This window comes from Boleophthalmus pectinirostris, unplaced genomic scaffold (assembly GCF_026225935.1).
Source record: "Boleophthalmus pectinirostris isolate CB_2022bp ecotype Guang Dong unplaced genomic scaffold, ASM2622593v1 HiC_scaffold_10, whole genome shotgun sequence".
In the NCBI taxonomy this organism is placed as follows: Eukaryota; Metazoa; Chordata; class Actinopteri; order Gobiiformes; family Gobiidae; genus Boleophthalmus; species Boleophthalmus pectinirostris.
In genome coordinates this window covers 11124917-11130916 of record NW_026570971.1, presented here as the reverse complement: position 1 = coordinate 11130916, position 6000 = coordinate 11124917, and positions in this window count along the sequence as shown.

Genomic DNA, 6000 nt, shown 5'->3' with positions numbered 1-6000 from the left:
TTTGAGACGTGATTGGCTCAGGCGTAACGACGTAAAGTGGCGGACAGGAAGTAGAAATCACGGCCTTCCTGGTCGGGTTTACGTTGCGTCTTAAAGCCACAAGGGGTCAGACGAGAGCGGCTTTTGCGTCAGCCCCAAGCCCACGTGAATAGACGCGTGTAGATACATGTCTAAAAGCAAAAAAAAAAGCAACGAAAATAAGACATAAGTAATAAATAGTAGCTCATATTTGCCTATTCATTCCACGCTGATAAACCAACATATACTTAAAGAGCAAACAATCCACCTTGTGATGTCACGTGGTGATACAGTCAGCGCTCTACTGTGTTTCTAAACTCCATACACCTTCACACAAACCATTTAGATAATTTCCGCCTTGGAATTGCCGATCTTTATTAAACAAACGGTAAAAATGTAAGCTGTTCACTTTAAAACTACCACTACATGACATCACAAGGTGGAACGGAGCATTTTGAGCATTGGAGATGTAGACAGACTAATGATAAACGGTTACTCAAACTGGTATGGGAATGTTTTTGAGGAGTGAACAGCATTATAGCACAGATTAAAGCTCACAAGTGTGAATTTTGTGTCATGTAGAACCTTTAAAACGTTTTGTGCAGCAGATAATTACAACACACTCTCTTTTCTAAGGTTAATTTCTGTTTCTGTGATCAATTCTGGTTTTGTCGTTTTGTCTTACGACGTTCTGTCCTTACGTATGTCTCTTATGAGTAGTGAGCATAGCCTGTATACTAGTGTGCTGCTCCGGCTCTGCGTTCACTTGCACTGTTTCTCTCAAACTCGGAGGAAAGCATGAGCGGACGGTTTCAAGCTCCCCTCTCGCTGAATTGATTCTACTATGGGTCCTCTAGAAACGCGGCGCGAGCGAGCGGGGACGCACGCACACCCGCGCTCCTCGCACGCACCCGTTCGGGACACTTTTACGCGCCGAAATCGACAAACGGACGCGTAAAAATCAACTTAAAATGCCATTACGCGCGGGGTTTTTACGCGCTGGCACGGTAAAGCGCGCGTCTCCAAAGCGCACGTTCCCAGCTCCCCCCTGTACCCAAAGATGGTATATTCCACAATTTATTCCAGGGAAAGACTGACAGTTTTTTGGGTCATGAAGCAGCTATTCAAGTCAGTGGCCTGCCCTCCCTCCGTAAGAATAAGGAATTAGTACATTTCAAATTAGATAACTACAACGTTGGTGCAAGCGGGGGAAAGTATGACATATTGTCCGTAGCACTAAATAAATATAGTTCGATACAAGATACGTGCTTTTAAAGGTGTATAAAATTAATGTTATTGTTGCATATTTCTCAACGTGCTAAATCGAAAGTGCATGTTGTTTATTCCACTTAATAAAACCGCGCTGCGCCAAAATACGCGAAATTAGCGATGTTTTTTTTGTTGTTTCCGGTCCGTGTGTGCCCATACGAGACTAGTAAAGTATCATTGTGTAACATCGGTGGGATGAAAGTTGAAGCTTGTTATATGCACAGGCCATCCATCACTGACGCTATGGGGTATCGGGTTACGTTTTACATCCGAGCACTTAAGGAAACTATAACTGTAATACGAGCGTACAAAATAAGACATGAAATGAAAAATATAATGTAGAAATTAATTAAATATTTATCGGGAAAGCGTGTAGGCCTATGTTTTGTTTGACGGAGAAGGCTAAAGTAGTAGTAGTCGTTGTCGTAGTAGTCGTCGTAATAGAAGTGAAGTACATAGGTAGTTTTTTTTTTTTGTTTTTTTTTTTGTTTCGTTTTCTTTCAAACTTGAAAAACCGAACAAATAATTTCAAAAAACCCCAAATAAAATAGCTCTCCATGTTGTGATAGTGTAGCGGACAACTGAGAAGATAAGAAAATAGTGATCTTTTGTGATGTTTTTTTTTTTTTTTTTTTTTTAATGAGAAATTTTAAAAATCCAAATACAAAATCACACTTTCTTCTACTTTTTTCTTTTTTTTTTTTCTTTTTAGTCCGAAAGGCATGTTCAAATCTTATTCTAGCAACACCCACGCGCTCCAAAAATAGTCCCAAAAAAAACAAAATACAAAAAATTTTTCACACTTAGATGGATAAGAAAACAACATTCAAAGCTGCACTATGTAAATTTTCTGGTGGAGGGTCTGTCTACATTTTTGTCTCCACGTTAATATTCCACAATATTGTATTACACTTAACTATCTCCATGGAAACAAGCAGGAGACGCCGCCAGACCAAGATACAGGTCAGATCTGTGCAGAGGACGACCCGGTGACTGTAGGTGAGCAATGAAGACGCAATTAACTGAATGAACGGAAGACGGGTACGTTTAAATCCGCACCGTGAAACATTTCGGACAAAGTAATACGATCTCCGTGGAGACAAGCAGGTGACGAAAAGTTACGCAACGTAGCTTTGATTAAAAAAACTAAATAAAAATGTAAAAAAAAATTCCAAAATAGTTAACTCTTTATGTATAGGAAAACCCTATACATGTTCTAAAGGCATGAATGAATGCAGCTTATACCCTTGAATGTGTGTGTTTGTGTGTGTAACTTGTGTGTATTTGTGATTTATGTGTGTATGTGTGTGTGTGTGTGTGTGTGCGTGTGTGTGTAGCATTAGGTCAGGGCCTTGAACGCAGCCTCAGCCCTGGATCCTGCGGTTTTAAGTGGATTAAAATTGCAGGACAGTCCCCCTTCCTGGACCGTAGACAGACCGGTGTAGTTTAGATCGGGACTTAAGTCTGATTACGCCTCACGCTGCTTTTGTTTGTGCGGCTACTGTTCACCGCCGAGGCTCCAGTAAATAAGGGGGCGGAGCTAAAGGTCCTAGATTACGCCAAATGGACTCCTGTGAGCTTTAAGTCACGTTATAATGTTGTTACTTCATCAAAAAAAAACGTACCTGGAGTTGTGTTTTGTTTCATTCACACATGTTTAAGTAAGTTTTTATTATTAGTTTGCTCTGTTAATGGTCTGTTACACCTCGTGATGTCATGAAGTTGTAGTTTTCAAGTTAACCTATTATCTTTGGGTCGGTGGAGATTGAAAATTCCAAGGTTGAAACGATCCAAATGATTCCAGTGAATGTGTATGGAGTTTAAAACAGTCTGTATTATCACGTGACATCACAAGGTGGAACTAAGTATTTCCAGTTTGAGAGAAGAACTCAGCCTAAATATGCAAAACGCAACTGCAGGTATGTTTGTGATGAGGAAACAAAACGCAGAAAGGGCCCGTTAAGCTTTAAAGTACAGTGTAGTGTGTTGTGTATACATTGTGTTTTTCATATACACTTAAAGGGCCAGTGCTCGATTTTTTTCCTTTGCATTTGAGCGCGTCTCGAATGTGTCTTGCCTCAGTACAGATATACTGTATAAGCAGCTCTTGAGGTCAAAATATGTCAGCTGTTGTTCTGTCTGCATCTTATTTGAAAGAATTTTATTGTCCAGTAAGTTGTTGTTAGAGTTACTGTGGCGGCAAAAGTCTGATCTGGTTTCTGAGAGTTGTAAAAAGAAAGTGCTTATAAACTTATCTTGGTGAATATTTAGGATGCTCTGAGTGCGTAAGGTAAGCGAGGAAGAATTTTGGACGACTGCAAAATGTTTAAAATGATCTAGTTCTGTTTTTAACATTTTTAAAACAGTAAAAATCAGGTTCAGTGCCTTAAAGTAATCTCAATTTGTAGGATACTTGATTTTAAATATATATGTCAGCATCTGCTTTGTTAGTGAACATCTTACTGACATTTCTCTTTGTAATTTTTAAAGGGGCACTTTGTTAGTCAGGCGGGCGCCACCTAGTGCCTCTGCTCAATTTCCTTTCTCTCCAGCGACTAGGTCAGGAATCGGAATACACAAGACGATTTGCAAAAACCCCGGAAGTGCGAGTTCGGGCACCAGCCAATCAGCGAAGAGACATACATTTAGTGTTGGCGGCGATTTCCAAGATCGAGGATTTAAAGCCGGAACAAAGAGAATGTTTGGTGAATTTTATCAAGGGGAAAGACGTTATTACCCTTCTTTCTACAGGATTTGGCGCATTACATATGTCACGACCAAATAGCAGCGATTGGTTAAATAAAAAAAAGTACCTACATACCGTCGAGCGAACGAATCCTAATGCTGCGAGGTCAGACGGTTTCCACGAAGTGAAACCAGCTGCTGAATCAGGCTAAGAATTTCTGCTACACCCTTGCAAAGAGCCATCACTGACAGTTTATGGACTGTTTAGGAAAATTCTGGAGTTTTATCTGTGACACAACAAACCGGACAGAATTTTACTGAGTTACTGAAACACATGTGAATGAAACGAGACACAACTGCCCTACAAAGGCATCATGTTTGGTCAAAAATGAGTTTATGTCATTTTGTTAATATTTGAGATTTCCTTTACCATGTGAATAAATATCGTAAAAAATATTGAGCTCAAAACGTCCCTTTGACCCTTATTTGTCAGTTCATGTACTCTGCTTTTATATCATGAGAAGCTTAATATACCAGTTATCCCCGTTAGCGGCGCATTACATACGTCACGACCAAATAGCAGCGATTGGTTAAATGAAAAACGGATTCTAATGCTGCCAGGTCAGACTGTTTCTATGAAGTGAAACCGGCTGATGAATCAGGTTAGCACTTTGTAACCTGCTTGTTTCCATGGAGATATTATAGAATAAATCTGAATGTTCTATGTTCATGGAGATAAGCAGTGACCAGACCAACAAACCTTGTGTTTTCTTCTAGTCAGATAAACAGAGTAAAAAGCCTGTGCACATTTGTTAGAAAAAGAAGATGCAATGAACTCCCCAGACCGTTACAGGTTAGATCTGTGGAGAGTCAAGACAGCTTACAGTAGGACCAGCAGGTAATGCCAGTTGGCAGAGTTTCAGGGTATTTCTGAGGAGTGGCGAGCTTGCATGTCCAAAGTCCTAACAATGGCATTTTCTTCAAGCCTCTTGTTGTAAAGTGTCACGTGTTTGAGAAGTGAAGGTAGACTAAATCTGTCCTCCGCATTTGACCCGCCCTTCTAAACTGCAGCGCTGTGCCCAGGGACCCATCCCCAGATCCTGAGATAGTCTTGGTCAGGACTACCTCAGCTGGAAGATGTTATCTGTGGTGCGAAGAGCGATAGAACCTTTTCAAGAACTGGACTCTTTTATTAAAGGATCCATGTTACACTATTTTGTGATTTATGTTTGTTTTGTCCACATGTTTAACACACAAACCTTGCATATTTGGGCTGTGAAAACACTCTGCCCCACCTTGTGATGTCATGTGGTAATACAGGAAGTGCTCCACTGTGTTTTTAAAGGGCCTGTATTAGCAAAATTGTCTCTTGTGAGCCTTAAAGGGACAGTTCAGAGTTTTGGACATAGGACCTCATTTCCTAGTGAGCCAGAGTGTTGGAGACGTGTGGAGACACTTTTTTAAAATATTCCATCCAGTCCTTGTATTTGCAGAGGTCGCTGGTGCTAGACTAGTGCATGTCAATGGCCATAGTTAGTCTGCCACTAAAAACAGTCTTACCCACTCCACAAAACACCAGAAGCAAAACTATTATTACACCAGATTCGATTTAAATGTCTGTGTTGATAGAATAATTGTAGAAGTAAAACCAACGTTGCATTTGAAGGATTTATGTCTGAGCAGCAGTGAGTTGTACTTCCTGATAGAAAGCTCGGCAGCGGCGGACTGATATCACCTGGCACCGATCTTACCCGCAAAGTAATAGTTTGTTTACCTGCAGCTGCCACAGCGACACATAGAGCACATGAAGAAGCCTGTTCCAGATGTGGCCACGTTCATATCAACACAACTAATTAGAGCCAAGTAAAATTCCGCTGCTGCTGAGAAAATAGTCCCTCAGCATGTGACGATTCATGCAATACAAGGTTAGTTTTACTTCTAAAATTATTCTATCTATATCCACACAGAAATTCACATCGATTTTTCTGGGCTATTAGAACCGCGCTTAAGCCTCTAACCCCATCAAAA